This window comes from Festucalex cinctus, chromosome 20 (assembly GCF_051991245.1).
Source record: "Festucalex cinctus isolate MCC-2025b chromosome 20, RoL_Fcin_1.0, whole genome shotgun sequence".
In the NCBI taxonomy this organism is placed as follows: domain Eukaryota; kingdom Metazoa; phylum Chordata; class Actinopteri; order Syngnathiformes; family Syngnathidae; genus Festucalex; species Festucalex cinctus.
In genome coordinates, this window is record NC_135430.1 from 13,186,069 (window position 1) to 13,202,417 (window position 16,349).

Sequence of the window (16,349 nt, forward strand, 5' to 3'; positions counted from 1 at the left end):
CCCCCCCCCCCCGCCTGACTTACCACCCACCATCCCAGATGTTTAACGACGGCGACTGGAGAGGAAAATTAATTTGAGGCTCGTCGGAGCCACTCGTTAACTTTTTCCGGCCGGCCCCGTGCTTTTTGTTCAATGTTTAAATGCTTTTGTGTTGTTTTCCTCTCCCCGCTGCGTGCGTTGTCGGAACGCTATGAGACAAGATGTTGCCGGCAGACGACAGCATCCGCTAAACTAAGTTTAAAACGGTGTCGCCATGAATAATGGATTGGGTCTCGAGTTTAAAAGCACCTAAAGTGGGGCTACTTCATAACAAGACAAAAAAAAAATATCTTTTTTTTTGTACAAAACATTTGTGATTGTTCCAAAGAAATCATTAAATATGATCAGGCCAAAACAATAACAATATTGGCATTTTTTTTTTTTTCTGTATCCCTACTTTTGTACCCCATTGTATATGAACAGGCCAAAACAATAACAATATTTATTTTGTTGGAATTTTGATGCCAAGGAACTATATTGACATAATTATGAATAGTGCTGTTACTATAAAATATTTTTAGAATCGATTAACCTATCATTCAATCGATTAATCGATGAATCAATAATTTTGCATTAAAGCGTATTACAAAAGCATTTTTCACGGATTACTGTTTATTAATCAGTGATTTAAAAAAAATATATATTAAAAAATGTCTCCAAACAGTGAATCAATTAATAAAATAGCTAAAGATTAATTTGATAATCGGTTACTTACTGATTAATTGATTAATTTTGACAGCTCTAATTATGAATCCTTTAGGCTGGGTGACAATCAATAGCGGGTTTTCGTTACTAGCGGCATGCACTGCGATGTGTGATGGGGTTCTGTATTACTTATAGATTTTCAGTCAGTCAGTAACCATGAAACAGCAGAACTGTTTTTACATTGTTACTACACTGTTATAATACACTGCCATACTGCGAATGAGTGTTAGCGTGTTATTGCTATGTTGTTACATTGTTACTACACTGTTATAATTGCACTGCATCATACTGGGATGGAGTGTTGATAGCGCTTTATTGCGATGTTATTACATTGTTACTACACTGTTATAACTACACTGCGTCATATTGGGAAAAGTTTCTAATGAGTGGGCTAAAATAGAACTTCTAACAGCTCCAAAGTTGTGATAGTTGCTAATAAGAATTACAAGAGGGTTAGAGAAGGGTGGTTAGTATAGTGGCCTTGTGTTTCCAAGTGGTCAAATCCCTCAAGGGACGCAAATTACTCCTGTAGATACAGTTTGTGTGTGTGCGTGCGTGTGTGCGTGCGTGTGGTGGACCGAAGGAAAACAAATGCACATGCGAGTCGGCGAGGCAGAGCTTTAATTATTGTCAGTGTGAGTCTACGCCGCATGCAGCCTGCGCTCATGGCGGGAGAAAAAAAAAATATATAGAAAGGGAATTAGGCGCCAGCTTTCACTGGCCCTGACAGCTAATTACATTTAAAACCAGCTAGTGCGGCGGGGGGGGGGGGGGGAAAGCAGCCAGGACAATCGGCCCTCGCCAGCCTAGATTCTTTCTTCCTTCTCGTTGGCAATCCGAAGCACATTCGTGTCACAAGTCCAATGTAGCGGACGCTAAAGATTCGTCGTCTTAATTGGCACGTCTCTAAAAACTGACAGTGATGGCGAGGAAGCCGTGAGAAGACGCCGTGGATGTTTTTTGTTTGACGTTTGCTTAATTAACCTCATCTGGGGGTGATCAATTATCCTCCATTTTGCCTTTCCTGACAGGCTCAGTTTGCTTGAAGTCGAACCCGTATCCAGCAGAAACCTCAATATTCAGTCATTGTTTACGCGCATACTAGCGTTAGCTAACAGCGTTAGCTTTCTTAAACTAGATTGCGATTGATTGATTGTTGTGGGGGCTCACACGAATCAAGCCAAGTAAACACAAAATGTTCCTGTCTTATTGCCAAGTGTGGAAAAGCTGTTGTTGGTTTTTCCCGCTCTGTGCCGAGAAACAGGAAGCAGCTGCAGTTGTGTGCGCTCAGAAAAATGAGTCCTCACGTGTGACGTCTCCGCACAACAAAGCACAAGGTGACTTTTTCAACCCCATCATAAACGATAATAAATAAAAATAGAGACTGCGCTCACGTACACAAGTCCAATTGAAAATATTTCGTTTGCGGGGGTTGGACTGCAATGAATACAGAAACTGTAATGATTGCGAACGTTGCTCTATATGCTCAGCTGATAGACGGTTAGCCGTCCATTAATTTGAAAAGTAGTAGTCGTGGAGGTGGCAAAACGAATTAGACTAAAAGCCCTTTAAAGTGCGGCTGTAACCCAGAAAGCGTGAATGTCAACAAGGCTTTTTTTTTTTCTTTTTGGTTCCCACTCATTCTGTCATGTCAGGATGACGTTTAACAGTTGGCAGTAGCAATTTTCTACAAAATGTGGAAAAGGAAGTTGATCGTGCATGTGGTAGTTAGGTTTTTATTAATTGATTGTTTTGTTAAATATGCAAAATGCACTTTTCTTTGTCATTATGGGACATTATGTGAAAAATTCTAAAAGTCGTTTTTTAAAAAATACTTTTAGAAAATGGCTGTAATGTAAAAAAAAATTGAAGGAATGGGTAATATGTCACTTTTTTTAAAATTTAGATTATATACACCAAACGTTTTCCCCACTTTGTCATAATAGCACGTTTAGTAGGAAACTTAAATAATTTAATCAAATTTAGAATTTGACAAATATAATACAATGCGGAAAGGGGGGATGCATAATATTTTGTGTACATGTTGTATTTGATTTTTTTTTTTAAATCTAATAACAATATATATGCAAAAACATTCAAGACTTATTTTTTTTGTCATTTTGTGTAGTTTTAAGGGGAAAACATTTTATTTTAATTTTGAATAATTAATTTTGAATATAGTTGTGACTTATCAAAATGTGGAAAGGGGTTACTATAATATACTGTAATACTTTAGGTCTATAAGAGTGCAAAAAATGTTTCATTTCGTCATTATATATTGTTGTATTTTAATGTGGATAAAATATAAAAATCTAAAACAAAATACAAAAAAAACCCCAAATATTTCACGTAGTCCTTTTGGGGGGCGTTATGATAAAATAAAGAGTGTAACATTCATATATATATATATGTCAATAACTGCGTAATAATTGTGTTATGATCTTATCACAAGATGAGTTCACAATACTGTATCATGTAAAAAAAAAAAGTAAATAATAAAAAAAAAAAAGCAAAGCAAAACTCTGCTATAGTTACATGTGACATCCTATTTGAAAAAATATATAAATGTTTCGTTTTGTCATGATATATTGTAGTATTTTAATGGGGGCAAGAAAATCTAAAACAAAATACAAAAAAAAAATCTAAACTTTTGCTTCATCATTGTGGGGCGTTATGGTAAAAAAACAAATAAAAATAAAAAATGTGTAACTGTGCTATGACCTTATCACAAGATGATTTCACAACACTGGAGCATGTTAAAAAAAAAGGCAGGCAAAGCAAAATACTGCTATAGTTACATCATATGACATCTTATTTGAAGTAAAAAATGATCAATAACACTAACAACAAAAAAAACGAGCTCATCTCCAGCGGGCCAGGTTTGATGGCACCTCCCAACAGCCATGAATAACTCACTACCGAAGGCTCAGCCAAGGAGAGAAAATGGCCGCCTTTCATTTGAGGAAATCCCCGCAAGAGTTCTCAAGTTCAACATTCAACTTGGCTTGTCGAGCTGAACTGCTGCTGGGTCACATGACTGTTACAAGCGCGTACGTCTAAAAATAGGCCCAAGTGTAGCCTCGGGCAGGAACATCATACTTCCGCCGTAAAGCTAATGTTTTAAAGCAATTCCTTTTTTGCCACGTCATTCCCCACTGCCCCGGAGATAAAAATAAAAAATTTACGACACCGTTATTTGCAATATATGCTCTCGTCATTCCCCTTGTGTCTCCTTTCCTAGGAAGAATAATGCAACACATTTCACTGCATCTTAAGTCCAGCTTAGAAATGTTGCTCCCTGCGAAAAACATGAATATTTTTTTCTGATATGTATATGAATTAAAACAAGTATAATTAGGAATGAATGTCCAAACTAATTCCTGATGATCAGTAATATTACTGATAAACAAACAAACAAACAAACAAATAAATGAATGAATAAGTTAAATATCAAACACTACAGGAACATGTTAGCATTACAAAAAATAATTTATTTTCAAAATAAGTAGTTGTAGGTAAATTTTACAATGAAGTCATAATGTTAGAATGTCACATACCTTTTTTTAATCAATAGAATAAAGTTGTATTATTTTTTTCACAAAGCAATAATACGATATATTGTGAACAGTCTACAATGCTACGAAAATAAGTTGTAGTTTTCCATTTTTTGAGGAACCAAACAAATTCTTGATGATTGGTATTATGACAAAAAAAAAAAAAAAGTAAATACTACTACTAATAATAAAAATTGTAAATAGGGAAAATAGTCGCAGAATATTACAGGAAAATTTTTGCATTACGAAAATGAAATTGTTTCAGAAAGAAGTGCGTAAATTTTACAATGAAGTCATAATGTTTTTTTTATTTTTTTAATTCACTAGAATAAAGTCGTATTTTATTTTTAACATAGCAATAATAAGAGATATTGTGATCGGTCACAATTTTGCAAAAATAAGTTCTATTTTCCATTTTTTTAATGTACTAATATGCCAAGAAATATGTTTTTACATTATGTGAATAATGTCAAAACATTACCATAAATGATCAATATTATAATACAAAAGTGCATTGTTTGCTGAAAATCCTCGCAGGCATACCTTGCTGTTTGTAATATTCGACTATATTCATGTAAAAACGACAACATAATACTCCCATTTACAAACGGATTGTGTTGAACTGTAAATGAATTATGACTTCATTACGACTTTGACAGCGGCCAAAACATGAAACAAAGAACATGTTTATGGCCAAATGAAACCACTAAAATGTGTCACTTGATGATATGGAAGGAAAAACAGAATTTAATTCAGCGAATAAAGTTGCTTGGTAAAAATTTTTGCAACGGTCGTATAATTTGATCCAAAACTAGAGTTGGCCAGTTTCTTCCTCTGTTGCCTCCAACGCTGCCCATGTGATACTTCACAGGCAGAATGGAGATCCTCTTGACAGTTGCATGGAAACAGTGAGTGAGGGCAGCGTGCCACTAGCTGGCAGTTCAAAAGAACAATTAAATCCGTAATGGCTTGGCTAGCGAGGGAGGCGCAAGTTATAAAGCATACAGAAGAAGATGGGAAAAAAATGGAGCGTCAAAAAAACCCAAAAAGCTCCGGCGGGACATTTCCCATATGTCACAGCTTGGATATTTGCGCAGGCCAAAGTGTGTTGTGAAGTCGCCCGGAGGTGCGCGACAAGGAAATGAAGTTCGGTGACAACTCCGCCGAGTTAATTAATGGCGAGGCCTGGAGTTCAGATGGAATGATGAGGTGGGGTGAAGTCCGCTGGGCCGCTAATTAAAAAAAGAAGCAGAGCTCGTCTCTCTGAATCTATACGACACTTTGGACTCAAAACATAGAGACTGCGACAGATGTTGAATTTAAAGAAATTAACTGCAGCTCCTTGCAATAGTACAATTAACTAGACTAAGTGCAATTTCTGGAGAAATTGCGTGGGAATGCTGAAAGCTGAATGCTAAAATTTGAGTGCATGTGGAATGCTTTTGAAGTAAATTGAGAGATAAATTATGAATTTATGACCTCCTGGTTACTGGACAACACACTTGACTTTACCAACTGTGGCACCGAGCAGTGTAAGACACCTGGTAATGATGATAAGTAGGGGTGTTAAAAAAAAAATCGATTCGGCGATATATCGCGATACTACATCGCGCGATTCTCGAATCGATTCAATAATCGGCAGAATCGATTTTTTTTTTTTTTTAGGATTTACACCTTGAGCATGGAAGAATGTTATATGAACGGAACATTAAGCCTTAATATTTTATTTTAATGCTGTTCAAACATGAAACAGATTACAACCTCTATAAGACTGAAATTTCAGATAAATAAATAATACATTTTCATATAAATCTTACACTCTACAAGCGTACTGATTAGTATTTTCTAAATTTGAATGAAAAAAAATCGCAACAATCGACTTATAAATTCGTATCGGGATTAATCGGTATCGAATCGAATCGTGACCTGTGAATCGTGATACGAATCGAATCGTCAGGTACTAGGCAATTCACACCCCTAATGATAAGTTATATGTATGGAAGTGGGCGTGGAAAGTGATACTTAAAAGTTGATATTAAACGTTAAATTGTGCAGATACTCTCAGTAATGTGGAATCAGACGGAATCAGACGATAGCTAGCTTTATTCTGAGTTGAAGTTAGAATTCTCACTTTAAGGTCAAAATTCTGATTTTAAAGTGAGAATTCTAAGAATAAAGTAAGATTCTGAGAATAAATTCAGAGTTCTCACTTTAAAGTCAGAATTGGGATGAAAGTCAAAATTCTGACTTTAATTAAAGTGAGAATTCTAGAATAATTCAGAATTACTTTTAAGTGAATATTCTCACTTTTTTTCTCTCTTTTCACTGGCCCTAATCCGTTTCCGCATGATATAATAAGCAATGAACAGGGGCAAGATAGTTTACTAATATAACTATATATCGAAACCACTACGCTAAACATAAGAAGCCATCTGCGAAATTGAAATGAATAAAAAGTCTGATATGATTGCGACATGTCGCATCTCGGCAGCTCTTCCTCTTAGCTCCTCTCGCTAGCACAACGAATACATTACATAAAGCAGCTAAACTGAAAATTAGGACCACATTTATCTCGAGTTTCGTCAGATTTTTTTCCTAAATATATTATGGCCCTACTGTCATTACAATGTTCCAGGTGTATAAGTTTGCCGTATTACCTAAGGTCCGAAATACGGAGCCAAGCGGTGGCGATGGTCCCAATCCAAAGATCTGATTGAGAGCCGCAGCGATGCCAACTAATCAGCTCCCTGAATGCCCGGCGCTAATTCAAACAGCACTTACACGACATTGAGAAAAGCAATTATCAGCGACGGCCTAATTTGCCTCATAAAGATCCCGTTTGCCATCTTTGCTGATTTTTTTTTTCTTTCTTTTTTTTTTTATCTCTAAGGAAAGCGTCAGCTGTGAAGGAAGCCGACACATGCCCTATCTGCTGACAAAGACCTTATTCCATTCCTTTTATTGGAGACTATTACAGATAGCCGCGCTGTCTTTTATAATAGATTGCTTTGGGTCCTTGCTAATAAGCCAACCGCAGGAATGACTCACCTCAATTTACCTCCATACGCTCTCATTTTGCAGATACGTGGCTTAATAATGAAAAGTGCATATATTAGTCAAGGCCTCCCAATTGAGTTTGGGTGCAAGGATGCAACAATTTGTCCCTTTCCAATATGACAATCCAAAAGCATGTTTTTACTTTTTAAATACTGCCAAGAAATTACACCCTCTCCCCCCCGTACGGTTTATAAATATACACAAAGTGGCGATAAGCTAATTTCCTGTGTTTTCATGGGTAAAAGACGAGAATAAGAACAAAGCAATACTCTCCAAGTTGGCATCCAGGGATAGATGCCAAAGTAAGGAAGCAGAGATTTTTATTTTATTTTATTTTATTTTTTTAATGTTGCCTTTTCTCACAATTCTGGGAACTTGTTGTGAGTACCCTCTGTGTTTTACTCCCCTCTGGGGTAATCTAACAATGACAACACTTTTCTCGGCAGGGGGAATGTTCCCACCTGGAAAACACGTAATAGTTACCATGTTACTAGAGAGAGCACACATGCAGAATAATTCACGGCATGGATGCCATTCTACCTCCCTGCACACCTTTTCATAGCAAATCGTCAACATCGTCATCAAATTTAGACCCCCGTGTTAAAATGTTTCATAACTGAGAGTTGCCATTTGTCGAGTACAAGCTGTGGAATTCACCCAAAAATGGCTATTTCAAACCAAAATGGCTACCTTGCTGTTTTTTTTACACATCTGCCTTGAGACTTTTTTTTTTTTTTTTGTATGCCCTGTCATGACGTCCATCACTATTTTTATTTTCAAACATTCCCTGTAGGCAATACTGAGTGATTTTTAGGTGGGTGGTGTACATACATTTTCACCAGGGGCACATAAACTTGCAAAAACTGATGAATTTCCACACATAGGCTCTCAAACAAATGATTCATTACTATATATGAAAATTCCAAATCTGCAGTTAAAATGATGAGAACATTTTGATTATGGCATCAATACATGTCTTTCTAAGAAACTGGACAAAGTCCAAGGACCCAAGTCCACCCTAAAATCTCGAGTCTTCCTGCTTCTTCTCCCCAACAACCACATTAGGTTAATTGTAGAGCTGTCAGAATTAATCGAGTAATCAATTATCAAATTAATCAACTATTTTAATAATCGAGTAATCGTTTGGAGCCATTTTTTACGAAAGCATAACGGTAATTGTTCACTTATTTCTGTAGTCATTCATGAAAGAAGACAGATTATCTTCTGTGTTTAATCAAAATAAGACATTTGCAAACATTTTACAAAACAACGACCCAATCGGTAACATAGTGCAACATCAACCGCCCCCCTTATTTTAATCACTGTACGGATACAAACTACGAAATAAACACCAATCACTGATTAACTCATTTGCTCCCAAAAACATATAAAAACGTTCTATTTTGAATGTTGTTATAGTCCCAAAAACGTGTTTATATGATTTTTTTTTTTTATTATGCCAGAGCATACAGAAAGCTTTGATGCAGCCTCTGACCTGAAGAGGTCGCTTAAAGCAATGGTAGTTATTACAAAAAATGGCCAGCAGTTGGCAGCAAAGTATAAGAGATCAACCAGGGCCATGTTGCGACAAGCTCTTTTCCCCAGTTTTTTGAACAGGCTTGTGAATAATGATAAAACAAGCTATATTCTAATTCTAGTTGCTGCAAACAGAAACAGATACGAATATACTTTTTTTTTTTTCCCCTGATGAAAGAAGAGACTGTAATCTTTCTTTTGGTGGGTTTTTATAGCAATAGAACCAATATTCTGTGGGCCTTGCAAAATTAGTCAAAATCCAGTAAAACAGCTGGGAGCGAAGGGAGTTGCTTCAGTGAAAATGGCGAATGAGTTAATAAACGGTGATCAAGGGGAAAAAAATATTTTCTAATATGCTTTAATACAGAATGAAAATTAATCCAATTAGTTGATTAGTCGATTGAGTAGTTGACAGCACTAGTTAATTGTCCATAGGTGTTATTATGAGTGAGATTGGTAGTCCATATGTTCTCTGCAATTGGCAGGTGACCAGTCCAGGGTGTACCTTGCCTCTCACCCAAAGTCACCTTGGATTGGCTCGAGCTAACCCACAAACTGAGAAAATAAATGGATAGTAGTGAAACTGGCTTTAGGACCTCAATTTTCAAAATATTCCCGTAGACTCTATTGACTAATGGTCTTCACACCCCACCTGGGTAGACCTGTTCTGGTTATCATACAGTATATGCGATAGTTTGGGTGTTTGCATTACACATGATGCAGTCGACAGACTTCAACATGTTATTCATTGTGCCTGCGATTGCCTCCAGGTTGCCTTCAGGGTTTAACCTGCCTCCTGCCCAATGTCAGCTGGGGTAAGATCCAGCTCACTGCGACCCTAGAGATGATTAGCGGTATACAAAATGGATGCATTTATTATGGCATCATATTTTTTTCATAAATTTAGCATGACCTTTAGAGAAATAAGTGAAAAAGAGAACTGAGAGGAAAAAGGTTCCCCTCCCCCGCAATATGCCAACATCCTATGCACAGAATGCCGTGTCTAGTAATGTTCCTCCATGAAGCCGTCTGTGCTTTGGCGGCTAGCGTCACCGCCAGGCCGATCGATTCCAAACCACCGCCGAGCAGGAGAGCAATTGACGTCAAGGCCGCTCAGAAATTTGTTTGTTGGGTTCCTTGATTGGAAGTGATGTGGAGCCATCGTTGAGAGGAGAGCGCAAAGTGGGTGGCACGGCGGGGACTCGTCGTTGACATTCTAATCGCGAGGTTGTGCTTTATTTGGGGCAAAGTCACTTGTTCCTCCTCCTCCCCCGTGGTGAACTTCCTGGACTCAACCTCTTTGATTGCACTCCATTGGGGATCTATAATGAGCACCTGGCAGTACTGTGTTCACTATTAAAATAGAACTGCTGTATGACGCCATCAAAGCCTGACGATAGTGCAAGAAATCTAATGGCTGAGTGGGAACTGAATCTAAACTGACTGCACTGAAATCAGGCGAGTGTACCGCTACACTATCAGTGACATTATCTGACTTCGGGTACTCTATGACCTTAATGTTTCTTCTTTGGCCATGACTTTGTTGACTTTGTATGTCATAAATTAGAGATTCAACAAGAGCAGTAGTTCACAAACTCTCGTTGAATTAGTGAAATGATGATGAGGGATCTTTTGAAAAAATTCTAAACTCTGGATTTAGTTTGGGAACCCCTGATCTAGGGGTCATTCAAACCCAAAAATGTACAAATAGGTTTTTTAATACTTTGTCCTTACTTGCCAAAACCATATGTATATATGTATATGTTTTTTTTTTGTTTTTTTGTTTTTTTTATGCAAGAGCATACAAAAGGCTTTGATGCAGTTTCTGACCTGAAGAGGATACATAAAGCAATGGTAATTACAAAAAACGGCCAGCTGGTGGCAGCAGAGTATAAGAGATCAGCCAAGGCCATGTTACAACAAGCTCTTTTTGCCAGTGTTTTCAACAGGTTTGTGAATAATTGTGAAAGTTAACTATATTTTAATGCTAATTGTTGCAAAATGGAAACATACAAATATACTTTTCCTGATAAAAGAAGAGACTCTAATCTTTCCTTTGGTAGGTTCAATGTTTTTATAGCAATAGAACACAATATTCTGTGGGCCGTGCAAAATCAGTGAAAATCCAGTAAAACAGTCGCCAGTGAAAATGGCTGGAAGGGAATGGGAGTTGGCACATGTCACCCAAAAATGACCTTTGATGTTGCATTTATTTTAAAACTCAAAAATCATTTTTTAACCATGCTGGGCTCACATTCTGGCCTACAAACTTTGCATGCGAGAGAGCACTTTTTGCCTGTGACTTGCATGTCAGGTGACTTGCGTGATCTGGTGTTTGTCAGTGTGTTTCCACACCTCTGCGGCCTCTTTCGTTCCTCCTGGCCCGAGAAAGTGAGAACAGGACACGACAGGACGGGTGACGTGAAAACAATGATGTTTGACAAACGTCCATCCCCGCTAGGGAGGCACCTCGTTCCGCTTTCCACGACCCCCGCGGGCACCTGGAGCGACCCGGTTTGCTTTCAAAGCCGCCTTGACATTTCCAGCACACTTTTTTTTTTCTTTACTCCAGCATGTAAGGCAAACAGTTTGGGGATTAGAGCGCTGCGTAGATGCGAGCGAGTGTGGGTGGCGCGAATACGGAGCTGCCATTTTATCTGTGCGCTCCCCGAGCCATCGACAGTATGATCACGCATCAAAGTGGCGGCGGCGGCGTCTGACGGAATAATCACCGCAGCAAATCTCACACTCCCATTCAGCGTTGAAGTTATCGCTGCGGATATTGTTTTAACCCCTTGCAACGGAGCGCTCTCGCTGAGGGATATGCAGCTTTTGTTCATCAGATGCTAGTTTCAACATGCAGCTCTATTGTACAGTTGATGCATTCAAGTAGCACAGAATAGGGAAGCTGTATTCAGTGGAGCCAACAATGCTATAGTTAGCACCAGGCAGCCCGAAGGCCATTTTGGCTCAGGTCCCTGGAAGCTTAGAAAAAGTTAGCCTCAGACACCAGTTTCACTGAAATTGGGTTACTCAGAATTAATCACCTTTCTCAGGTCCCCAATACGCCCAAAACCTTCCCAATTTTTGCAACTGTTTGTATCCTGATGGAAAACGTGGGTCCTTGAAGATGACACCACCTGAAACTTGTTTCACTGAGACACAAAAAATGGCTGAGATGACAAGATTCATCAAAATGAAATTGAACAGGAAGGTGGCCATTTCAGTTCGAAACTTCGGTAAATAGAATTATGGAATATGACTCGGCACACAAAATTTCACGAGGAGGTTACTGTCAGACGCAGAGGTAGGCTGCCATTTTTGGTATGATTGTGTTTGATTTTGAGGGGATTCAGGCAAAATTCTTCCTTTTTTCCAGGTTTCCCTTTTAAATGAGCATAGATTGGGCCTTATTTTTTCCCCCCTCCTTGCTCAAGTTTCCTCTCTAGCAAACCTTTGTGGTTAAATAACGAACCGTCAGACTTCCCGTTCTGTCTCCCTCGCTTGGTCTTTATTTTTTGTGTTTCTCGGATACTCCTTGACAAGTTTTCTGAGTCATGACCGAGTTCACAGAACAAATGATACTTTTAAGTCAAGCCAAAGTGTACTTTGGTTGTGAAGACAAAAGTTTTCTGGAAAATCATCTAAATTGCTTTTGTACTCAGTATTAAGTACAAACTCCCCTATTGAAAAGAATGGAAAACCCTAATGCAGAATCACCACAACTCACTGGGTGTTTACTGACCCCTCCAGGTTGTTGATAAATTGCTCGCCCGTGGACCTCATTCGCCGCAGTGATTTAGAAAGAAAAACCACAAGCAATCAAACCGCTATTTCCACTACTAAGAAGTCAAGTTGTTGCCTGAAGGGTGAGCGACCATAACTAAAGTGGATGAATCAGGGTTGCTTACCTACAGAAACTATAAAATGAGAAAAGCTGGATAACATGGAAACCTCCTAAGGGTTTTTTTTTTCTGGCTTTGCATCTCTGGTGGGTTTCCAGTGGATCAAAGGCCCACATACTTACACTCCCGACGCAGGCACCATAAAGCATTAACCTACTGAAAGAAAAACAGCATGGCAGGGCCGAGGAGCAAGATGGATCTTTTCTTTCCTCAGGCTGACGAGTTTGTTTGTGTTTGATAGCAATCCAGTCGGCCGGTTGACGGCTTCCTTGATTTTTCTGCGGAGGTTCCTGGCTGCACAGCTGCAGGGCTGAAGCTGAAGTTTGTTTTTCCAGAGCCTGGTTGATGCGCCATGTCGCTCAGTTCACAGTTGAGGCTTTAGAGGCTGTGGGCAAGTTGCCCCTTGTGGCCTCCGTTTTCATCCAAGCGTGCATTTTTTTTGCGATCTTCAAATTGAGTCAAGTTGGATGTCCATTAAAATGAGGATAGGAGGATCCTGTTCGCTTGTCATTAGAATATAGTAAGGCAATGTAAATGGGTGAAAAAAAAAAAGACTAAAAAATCTAGTGAAAGGATTTCCATACACTTTAATAACGGAATTAGATTGGATATTTGCATGGTTATTACTGTGATATGTGATTAATGCAGTTTACTTCTGCTCGGTTTTTCTAGACATTCCATATGCACTAATGCACTTTATAGACACACTATGGCAGTATTTGGTGATCATAACGTTATCTCGTTGTTGTTTTTAACCATGTTATTTGCACAATGACAAATATTGGATTGATATGAATGTAAACGTCAGACAGTTATTTAGTCGGATTTTGTGCAAAAATTGAATTATTATGAATCCATCCATCGATTTTCCGAACCGATAAATTCGTCATTGGGATGATGATTGGTCATCAATAAAGTGACCAATGTCAGTAAAGTCAGCTAGTTGGTTCAACTCCCTAGTTAGCAGCCATTTGCTTTATTATTGGGCTATATAAACAAGACTTGTTCGCAAAATGTAACTTTTTTCCAAACCATTTTCCATTTTTGAAGGTATTGTAGAGCTCAGACCTCCACCAAGGCCTAAAAATCCTCCCATCCATTCATTTTCTTAGCCGCTTCACAACAAACTGCATATTCTCATATGTGCCAATCTCCTGCATAATCTTTTTTAATCATTAGAATTTCATGCATTATTTACTGGAAAAACAAACAAAACACCACAGCACTAAACATGTAACTGCCTTGGAGGAGGTAAATATAGAGTTCAGCATATATTTGGCCGGTGCCATTGTTTGAAGCGTTTCATTGGGGCGTTTAACTCGAGCGCGACACGATGCGTGCTGCACGCGGAAGACCAAATACATCCGCATGCAGTGTCATGTGCCGCTGTGCCTTGATGCTTTGCTAACTTTTGCACGAGAGGAGACAAAAGAAAAAATCTTGACTCAGGCTTTCATAATTCACACACCGTAAGGTTTTAAACATCTCAGAATAAAACCGTTACTTACCATTTAACACATATTGCCACTCATTATTTGCTCAATGTCTTTTTGCACCTTTTACTCTTCAAGTCTGCCACACCAATTTTCACCTTTCCATTACAAAGTATAAGTACATTTTTTTTTCACAGTAATCTTGCAAGAAGGCTCAAATGGAGCCAATCTGGGATGTGTTGCATTAGTAACAAATAGCTACAGGATCATCCGAGTCCCTTGGGGGCATGTCGGGGTGGCAACCCAACTGCTGCTAACGAGCAAGGTGCGTGCAGGTGAATGCAAATGAACGATGCATTCAGGAATTTGAGAGAGAATGTGCAGTAGTTAGGCTTGGAGGCGGAAGCGCAATCCATCCCAGTCCGTAAATGATCTATCAGGATGAACCAGGGTCACTCGGTAAAGGCTAACGACACGCATGTAAGGTGTATGTGGGTGGGCTACAAATGCATTTTGGCCAGATGTTAAATGATATTTCCCGGATAGCAAATAGTGTGAGTGCAGTTGAAGACTTTGTGTCTATGTGAGGTGTATTAACTCATTCACCGCCACTTTGACGTCTATTACCGTCTATGGCAGTGAATGATTCAAACATGAACTACAGTATTTCTATGATAACTGAACAACAAAAGGTAGATATTGGTTCTTAAATGGTCTCAGTTCCTGTGGAGGTTTATATTCTTCTAGTTTTTTTGTCCAGTGATTTAGAAAAATAGCCACAATGGAGAATTTTCTCAAGACACCTCAAAATGTGGCACAGTAGTGTTCTCTATAGGTCAGATATTGGGAAGCACTGGTGACCATCTGAAGCCGTTCTTACCAATGATACAATAAAGGACCTACTTTGCTGGTAAGTCCTTGAAAATCAAGGCTGACGCAAGCAATCACAAAGAATTTCCGAGTTCGGACAAGAAAAAGTTCCCAAACGTGTCACAGTTGTCATGTTGCCACAGTACTTCAAATGAAAGAGCCGCAAAGCTCTCACTGAGGCTTTTTGCAGTACTTGACAGTGTAATTAAAGTACTTGACTGCTCTAGGTTTGACAGTGCCACATTTTCTATGCCACTTATGATCAGGGTATTAAAGGCAGATTCAAGAGAATCACAGCATTAATTTATCCGATTTTTCGACTTGTTTTGTTACATCCAACTGTTGATTCCAGTACAGCGGTCTTATCACAGGCACTGAAGGACAGGTCCCTTGAGGATGCTGGGGTCGGACCTCATGCTTTGAATCTTTGGAATTGGCGGGCCATTGAAGGGGACGGTCCCACTCCTGATTGCTTTGCAAGGAACAATTCCACCCTCTATATTTTATTCATCCCCTTTTAACTCTATTTATTACTGTCCTCGCTGCCCTTCAAAGACTCTCTCCTGCAGCCGGTTGCGGGTGCAAGTCGTCCTCTTGGTGTCGACCAGTCGTTTCCCGGCCAAACCCCTCGTCAGCTTCCCTCTCGGGGATTCCACATGACGGGACTTCACGCTGATTTATGGAACCGACTCTCCATATTCCTGCTTGAGGATGTTTTGCATATCATAGCATCCCAACGGACGTCAGGGTTCACCCGAAGCTGCCTTCATTTGCATTTGCAAAGATCTTTTAGACAAATTTTCTGCCTCAAGATGAGTCCCTTGGCGGTGAGAAGAGGAAATTGGTTAACCTGCTCTATTTTTTCCCCCCACTGTCTTGACTTGTGACAGATCAATCACAAGCAATCAGGCCACAAAGGACCGCGCAATTGAGTTCAGTCTATTCAGTTCTTCATTCTCACGAATGAACCACTTTAAAAAGTGGCTGTGGAACTTTGGTTTTTACAACTCAAAATGTCCCTGTCAACATTCATACAGACTTCCATTGACCTCAAGTTTTATTCTCAGAAACTTTCATCTTTGTGACCTTCGTTACATTATGTCAGTGCGCGCACGTAACAAACTGGGAAAACACGTATTGATTCATGCTTCCTGTTCATGAGAGGAAAAAAAGCCGTCGGATGTCTCCTCCATTGTTGTTCCGAGTCTTGAGGGATCGGCAGAGTGTGAGCAAAGGCTTCAAAGTGGAAA

The 16,349-nt window shown here is 39.1% G+C and overlaps 1 long non-coding RNA gene across 1 annotated transcript in view; it reads left to right on the top strand.

The window, feature by feature from the left end:
* The window catches only part of LOC144009640 (uncharacterized), a 124,590-nt gene that overhangs the window by 24,189 nt on the left and 84,052 nt on the right, over positions 1-16,349 (top strand). The window lies entirely within an intron of this gene.